General features: G+C 34.7%; 1 pseudogene; it reads right to left on the bottom strand.

Moving 5' to 3' along the window:
- Positions 1 to 325: 325 nt before the first annotated feature.
- LOC120135688 lies at positions 326 to 4,576 on the bottom strand (annotated as a pseudogene).
- Between the last annotated feature and the right edge of the window lie 4,528 nt (positions 4,577 to 9,104).

Below are 9,104 nucleotides of genomic sequence, written 5' to 3'. Positions count from 1 at the left end.
TTTTACCTGAGCTGACATCGATCCAAACTGAAATTAACCTGATCTAAACTCAAACTTGAATTTGATGTCAAATCAGCCTGAAAATGACCTGAATTGATTTCACCTAGGCCCGACCTGATCCAAGTTGAACCATCAAATTGACCTGACACGACATGTATCCGATTTTATCTGATCTGACAGGATTCAACTGAAACCTGAACGATTACCTGATTTTACATCTTGTGTTTTTTTTTTCTCTTCCGCTGTTTCGGACGAACTTTAATTCGTTTGAATTAAGAGGAAGTTTATAATGATGTTTGATTATTTCTTTAAAAAAAGCTTGAATTCAAACAATCTGAGACACCTGTCTAAAGATGGGCACCACATGCATGGCTATTGTTGGATCTGATGGGATTATGACCACTCCTACATCAGTCATCCATCCCAGCTTTCTACTTGTTTCCTTATTTATATCATAAGCCAGTTGCTGGAACAATGCTAGCAATACTCCTTGGCTCAGTGGGCATGGTTTCATTGACAGTATTCCTTGCAGATCAACTTGGTTAATTCAATTCACACCAACCACTTTCAGCTCGGATACACGTCTACGTTTAATACATCCTTTGTTAACTTACCTGAGAACACAACCACGAAACTATGGAAACATCACTCCTTGCAGCGCTGCGGTGAATGCTTCATCGTATTTCTGCTCAGCTATCATTCTTCCTAACTCTTTCATTGGATCCATATGTGCCTCTGGCTGCTGCACACACGTACAACAGTTTAGTGAGGCAGATAAACATGTATCGTTATAATCATATATAAACAAATATGTTAGTCCTTGCGTCGGATTTTCTTCTTCCTTTCATTTTCCTGAGAGTTCTGAGGAGAGAAACAAAGAGAGGGAGGGAGGAAGCATAACGTCTCATGCAGATGAGCCAACGGTCCATTACTTGATTGTGACACCAAGGGATTTCCTGCGTTAGAGTTGGCACCTGCAGCTGCCATAGCTAGAAATTTTCGTTGCCAATTCTCCACTTAAAGTTCGTGTGATTGAAGCTGCAGAATTAATAGCATCCTGAAAATATAAAGCAGCAGGCCATCTTAAAAGACTTAAATGTAAAAAACTGCCTTCTTAAATTTCATCATATTGGACATTATTAAAATGGGTAGCTGACAGCCGTATAATCTTCCCCTAGTGAAGTTCTTGAGAACAAAGAATAGTATCCTAAAATCATGGTATCAAATAGCATTCCGAAAATATGATAGTGGTCGTGATATTGCAGTCGCGTCACTTTCCGAAACCGATTTTCATGGTTTTTGTGGTGGGTCACGGATTCACACCAATCACGATATGTCACGCCCGTAATTTAACGGATAACGGTAGATTACGCCGATCACGGGACGCTATAAGCGTTATTCCAACCGTGATTTCAATTTACAACCGTAATTTATTTTTGTTTCAAAAAATGAAAGGCCGAAGAGGAGGAAAGGGGAGGGGGAGTTGAAAGTGAAAGCAGAATTTTTTTTTTCAGACAATGAAATGGTGGGAGAGGAAGGGGAGGAGGATAATAAATTTGAGAGGATCAACGAACCTGAGAGAGTGATCCAGAATCTGAGGAAGCGGCTAGAAGGAAAGCAACTGGGCTAGACTGATGATCTTCTGGAGTAATCTTCCCTTGGGAAACATAGTGTAATCGCCGTCGAGAATAAACATGCAAGAGGAATGGGAGGGTAAAATCATAAATGTCGGGGAAGGGGGGAGGGGTTGCTTTATTTCTTCTTTTTTTTTATAATTTTTAAAATATAATTTTAAAGGACATAATAATTTGACATTCCTCCAACTTTTAGAATTTATAATTTAATTCATAATTTAAAATGTAAACTTTATTTTTTATTTAATTTAGTCTTAATTTCAGTAATTTAAATTTATGCAATTTAAATTTTAAAATTTTATTTTAATTATATTTAATTTAGTAATTTTATAGTAAGTTGTGCGACATTTAAAAAATTTCACGATCGCGATACCCGCAATGACCACGATGACATCCATTATGTCTGCAACCATGATAAACGCGACGCGATCGAAAACGTGACTGCGAACGTTATTTAAAACCCTGCCTAAAACATAATCTTTCACCTAATATTAAAGGCCATCCTTCTTCAGTTCAATTCTGTGCATGTCAGTGTAAAAGCAACAGGCTATTAAACTATATTCTTAGAAGTCTCCCATTCAAACGCAAATCCTAATATTGGGCATAAATATCTACCTTCAGAACTTAGCTTGCTAATTTACAAGGATAATCAGGCAACCAGATTTGCAGAAAAAAATGTTTGGTAAAAGCCACCTCTATCACTGTATAAAACTCATTATGCAACTTCAGTCAATCTACAGCAATCAGAAAATGTCAAAAATACTCTCCCGCAACTTATCCTAGAAAAGATATTAGTAGCTGTAGAGCAGGAGAGTATTTTTTCAAATTGCTGATGAGCAGAAGCCTGATTATCAGATTAAAGTGGGAAACAAGTCATGATCTAAGAAACCACAAAACTTTCACTAATCTGCCATACCTGTAGTGCAGCCGCAACGGACGAATGTGATTTTTCAAATTGCTGATGTGCAGTAGCTGTGTGTTCTCTTAGCCCTTTCTGAAATGTTACATCAATTTGCTCAAACATGGATTTGCATGACATCTCAAATGCTGGAATAACATAATTTTCCACGCTAGACCTCAGTGCATCCTGCACACAAATCCAGCATTTCTCTGATCAGCAGAATATTATCCGAGTTCATCTGGAAGATAAATGGACTTTTACTCCAACCAAAGAGAAAAAGGTCAGCAAAATGTCAACAGGGAGGATGACCAATAGGAGGGGATAACTAAAAAAAGATTGAATTCAGACACATCAAAAACAAAAAAAACTGAATCGGCACAGTTTTTGGACATTCATCTGATGGGTTTTAAAGCCAAAATGTTATTCCCCCCCCCTCCCCAATCCAAAAAAAATCAACTTTGAATTCAGATTAGCTTATCCGTGTAAGTTCAACCAACTGTATAGTCTATCCACATAAACTAGACAGAAAAATAGGAAAAAGAATTTCATGCAGACCAGAATTTTGAATTGCTACCAACCCATAAAGAAATCGTATACTTTTGGTAGGATAAAACTTATCTAGTAAGTTTGGTGATATTGGAAAGTAAAGTAGTAGCGTTTTACAATAAAGGTAGAAAGCCCTATAAAAGGTGTGAATTTCTTTAGAACTGCCATTTAGAGTTGCTACCAATCCATAAAGAAAGCTTACACATTTATTGAATTTGGTGATATTGGACAATTCATGTAATTGCATTTTACAATGAAGGTAGAAAGGAAAGCCCTGTGAAGGTTGTGAATTTCATTCAGAAATGCCCATGAAACATTTAAATGCTTATTTGTCAAAGAAGAATACATTCACCAATCTAAGTTCTTATAAATGAACCTTAATCTCCTACAAATAAATTATCTTTCCTTATCAAGCTCCAAATTGGGAAAGAGAAATTCACGGGAGGGTTCAAATAAATACAGAAAAAAAAACAACTGAATAAAGCATAAAAGGAGTATACATGAACAAGAAAGTACCTGAAGAGCTTGCTTTCCAGAAGTTTGAAATTGTGCTTGAATTTGCCTGGCCAACGTCACTTCAAATTTTGAACTCACTGACTTCTCCAAATGGTTCACTGCCTTCTCTCCAACTCCTTTCTGCTAAAAACCCAATAATATAACTACCATAGTTTTAGTGGCATAAGGAAATTGTTTACCATATTTTACTACATTAAGAGGAGAAATTCACTAGAATAAAATGAAGCTGCTTGAAGAATGAAAGCTACTACAGCAACAAATACTGTAAAAACATTCGAGCATCACCAAATTTTACCCAGAAATAAAGTAAAAGATAAGACAAGATAGAAGGAATCTTTACAGCATATTTTCAATAATAAGATCAGGACTGGTTAAGACTAGTCAAATTACTATTAGCATTTGCAATTACAAAAAGAACTATTTAGTGTTTAGGATTTTTTTCTAATTCACCAGTTTCATCAAATTCAAAAGAACACAATACATCAAAAACAAAATTCTTCCTATGAATATCACATATTGACCCGTGCCAAGACACAACTGTTAATGCTATACTGGTTCATCGGTCCAAATAAATGTGAGTTGTACAATTGTACAGGCTTACTAAGTAGTTTAAGTTAATTCTAATTCTAATACAAACTATTAGCATATTGTATTAGAATAAAATACTATAAGGTAGTCTAATTCTACAAGTAAACTTATTCCATAATTACTCCATAAATTGTATATAAATGGGCTTATATTCACAAGAGTAATCAATGAAATTGAGTTGTATTCTCTCTTCTATAATTCTCGGTTATCTACATGGTATCAATTGCCAGCGACCATCCTCATCCGGTTTCTTCCATCGCTGATTGTTAGCCTTCTCGGCGTTCTATTTGTCGATACCGCTTCTCCGGTCATCATTTGCAGCAGCCCTCAATGTTCGTTCGCAGAAGTTCGTTGATTTCAATTGCTGTCTGTCAGTCCTCACCGCAGTCATGCTCAACGTTGTCTCTCTTATCACCGTTCATTGAAATCGGTGATGTTCTGTTTCTCCTGTTCCACTTCCGTCAATTTTTTTTTTCTGTTGTCGTTTATAGCGACTGCTGCTAGCGTTCGATCGACACCGTTTCTCACTCTAACCCTCTATTCTAGCGTTTTCCATCTACCCGACGATTCACCATGACTGCCGCTTCTTCCTCGGAGGTCTTCTCTCCCTCGCCTCATCCGGTTCTCGCCGAGAACACTTCTGCCTCTATAACTTGTCACCGGTTGAATGGTGAGAATTACATTCCTTGGTCCCAATCGGTCCATCTCTATATCACCGGCCGGCACAAGCAGCACTTCCTCTTGGAGTCAACACCAATACCTGTTATCGATGATCCCATTATTCGAATTGGCTTAGTGAAAATATCATGGTTATGTCATGGCTCATCACCTCCATACCTCCAGAGGTGGGCGAAAATTTTCTACTCTACGAGACCGTTGTTGAAATTTGGAGTGCTGCTCAAATCTGGAAAATTCAACTGCTCTGTTCGGGATTGAATGTCAACTCGCTAATCTCAAACAGGAAAGTATGAATGTCACCCAATACTTTACTCTCCTCTCGCGATTGTGGCAACAACTGGATTTGCTAAAATCTCATGAATGGAGATGTGTGGATGATGCACGATTGTTCAAACAAATCTTAAAAAAAGCTTCGGATATTCCAATTCTTATCAGGGTTGCATTAGGATCTTGACGAAGTTTGAGGAAGAATTTTAGGGCTTAAACCTCTTCCTTCGATTAGGGAGGTTTTTTCTGAAGTTAGACGAGAAGAGATCGGCGCACCATTATGCTTCATGATTCTGTCCAATAAAGGATCTACGTTACTCACTCACTCCCAAAACAACCCTCGACCTAAGAAGGGGTGACCTTGGTGTGATTACTGTAAGAAGGTCGGCCAAGTGAGGGACACTTGTTGGAAACTACACGGCAAACCAAATGATGGAAAATCTTCAAAGCAACATTAAAAACGTGATGCTCAAGGAAATTGTAATTTGTCTACTGGATTGCCGGGAAGTTTGTTTAGTACAAAACAAATAGAAGAACTGCAAAAGCTCTTTGGCCAATTACATCCTCCTTCTGCACTGACGTCCTCCTCTCCTATAGGTAGCGTCTCCTTTGTTACTTGGGCTTACAAATTCGACACTTCTATGTGGATTGTGGATTCTGGTGCAAGTGATCATATGACAGATGATCTTTGTCTCTTTCAATCGTTCAATGGGGACTCGTCTATTTCTCAGATTCGAACAACATATGGTTCTCTTTCGAATGTTACTGGATATGGGTCCATTTGAATTAATCCGGACATTCTACTACCACACGTTCTTTATGTTCCCAATCTTGCATGCAATCTTATTTCTATTATAATCCAGATATGTGTGAATTTCAGGATTCGAGCTAGGGGAAGGTGATTGGGAGTGCTAAGCTTTGTAGGGGTCTTTATCTCCTTCCGGTAACCTTACATATCACACAACATATCCCTTCCAGCCTTGCATGACAATCCTCCTTGTTAGATACCTCCACCGATGTTTTGTTATTACATTTTCGCTTAAGACACCCGAATTTCTTTTATCTTGCAAAGTTGTTCCCTTAGTTATTTTTCAAGGATAAAGTCATAATCATATATATGAGTGCGTTAATAAAAAAAAACAGGGACACTAAGATATTTCCCGAAAGACATGACTTTTTGGAAACCCAAAGTGTTACAAATGGCATCATAGACAAGGACGGGGTATTAGAGGAAAATAGATATGGGGTTTGTGTTTGCTCACATGATAGCCAGAAAAACATTCAAATTCAGCAAGGAACCCAAAGATAAGATGGGCATGGTCCATGTTGATGCTAGCATAAAGGATAAGATCATCAACGAAGAAACATTTTAATATGTGAAGGTCGTGATGAGTGAATTGGAAAGGGGTCCATGAACCATGGGTAATCGCTCGATGGATAAGTTGGCCTAGTCTCTCCATAGAGGATAAGGTCATCAGCAAAGAAAAATATTGGAGAGGTGAAGGTCATAGCGAGTGAATTGGAAAGGGGTCCATGAACCATGGGCGACCGCTCGATGGATACTGTGGCCTAGTCTCTCCATAGTAAGGACAAAAAGGTAAGGGGATAAAGGGTCTCCTTGCCAAATCCTCTCTCTAGGTAGAAGGTGAAGGAGGGAGAACCATTTCATTGGACTTGCATGGAAGTAGAGGTGATGTAAGACATGATAACGCTGGATAGGCCAAAAGGTATACCAGCGTCATGAAGGGAATCCCAGATAAAGTCCCAAAGAAAACAATCAAAATCTTTTTCAAGATTATGTAATACACCATTAAATCCCCAAATTAAAAACCCTAAAATTTAGAAAATTTTAACCTAGTTTTAATTCAAAATTTAGTGATCGAATTGTAAATTGGGAAACTTGGTAGCTTGTTTTGTAAACCTTGGTAAGTGGAAAGGCCTGTTTTGTAAACCTCGGTAAGTGGAACGGCTTATTTTATAATTTACCATTTGTATTTTAAAAAAAACCCACCCCCAATTATTTCATGGGTAAACTACTCTAATGGTCACCAATGTTTGGGTAAGTTTTTCGTTTTCATCACTGATGTTTTAAAAGTTATAAATCAATCACTAACGTTATCGTTTGTTACAAATTGGTCACACCATTAACAGGCGTAACGAAAAATATATGTGGCCTGTTAACAGCAGTTAACAAGCTTACCTGGATGGTATAATTACACAAATAGTCCATGTTATTTATATATTCTTTCAATTTGATCCTAATTTTAATAAATTAAAATATATTTATTTTTAATTCTTATAAATAATGATATATTTTTTCAAGAGAATATAAATTTTTAAAATAATTTAAAATTTATTTTTTATCATAAGTAAATACTATAAATCTAATTTTTAGAATGATTTAATATTAATTTTATATAAATTTATAATTATTTATTTTCTTATTTCAAATTGAAGTTACAAAAATTATTTTTATCTTTAATTTAACAGTTATATAAGAAAAAAGGTAAAAAAATACATACATACATACATACATACATACATATTGAAATAAATATTACATCAATATGAACTGTAGAAAGAATTTAATTGAACCTAATTAATATATATATATATATATATACTTCTACATGTAACCTCTACATGTAACCTCTACATTTACTCCTTTGATGAAGGAGAGAATTTTAAGTATTCTTGGACCACAATTTGCTGGATCATTCTTCTTTCTAATTGAAATGAAAAAAAAAAAAAGAAGCAGCGATACTGCATGCCATATAATTTTAACCAACTGCAGCAAAATAAAAATATAATGAATATATATAATGATAGTTTTTTGTTGCATGCCAAATGCCATTAATTTCTATAGTATATCATAAGGTGTAAATGAGACGAAATAGATCATAAATTATTCAAAATTAATTAAGTTAAAATTCAATTAATATTATATTCTAGCTTGAATTAAATTCAAACTCTTAATGAGCCAAAATGAACTACTTGATATCCAATTCAAAAAGCTCACGAGTAACTCAAAAAATAATGTATTCAATTATTATATTTTATAAAATTAAATTATTAACAATATTAACTTTTATATGTTATTTTAAAAAAATACAATATGAGTATTTCTTGTTCTTAAGATTCATGTTCGAGTTTGAGTTTGAGATTTAATTGAGCTAAGTCTTAAAATGTTTCGAGTTAAATATTTTTCGAGCTCGAGTCAAACTTAAAAATTTTAAACTCGCGAGATTAGTAATTTTAAGCACATAAGTTTTTAAATTAAGTCAAACTCAGTTATAAACTTTTCAAATTAAGTCAAATTCAACAATACTCTTACCAACTTGGCTCTTTTGCAGCCCTGTACTATAGCAGAAAGCTAAATTTCTTCTTCCTTCCTTCAGCTATAAGTCTTATGCCTTCAGCGCCTTCTTATGACCAAAAATTTATCCTATACTATTCATCACTCCTATTTTGGTCACTTACATTTAAAAATATTCAATTTAATCACTCAGCTTTATAATTGCTTTTGCTTTGATCCTTCTACAATGACAGATTATTTTATTATTATTTGTATAAGATGTGATATATTATATTAATATTTTAATATGATATGTTATATTATATTAATAGTGCAATATTATATTAATATTAATTTAGACCAAAATAAAAGTTAGAAAATAGTTGAATGGTTAAATTTATCACCGTATTAATAAGTTTAAGAGGAAATTGAAGCACTAATCAAACTCATAACTCATAACCATATCTAAATAACTGTATAACAGCGAAGTAACTCCTAACTATTCAACTCATAACACATGTTTCTTTTTAACTTTTTGTTTGACATTATTAAAACTATCAGATCTTGTTAAGAAATTTGATCCATTCATATATTTGTATTGATTTCATATTTATAATTTCAATTTTATTATATTTGTATTTAAAATATCAAATGTTTAAGTATTTTAACCATTCACGTT

This window comes from Hibiscus syriacus, unplaced genomic scaffold (assembly GCF_006381635.1).
Source record: "Hibiscus syriacus cultivar Baekdansim isolate YM2019G1 unplaced genomic scaffold, ASM638163v2 tig00110610_pilon, whole genome shotgun sequence".
Taxonomy (NCBI): domain Eukaryota; kingdom Viridiplantae; phylum Streptophyta; class Magnoliopsida; order Malvales; family Malvaceae; genus Hibiscus; species Hibiscus syriacus.
This window is presented reverse-complemented; position numbering and strand designations above follow the sequence as displayed.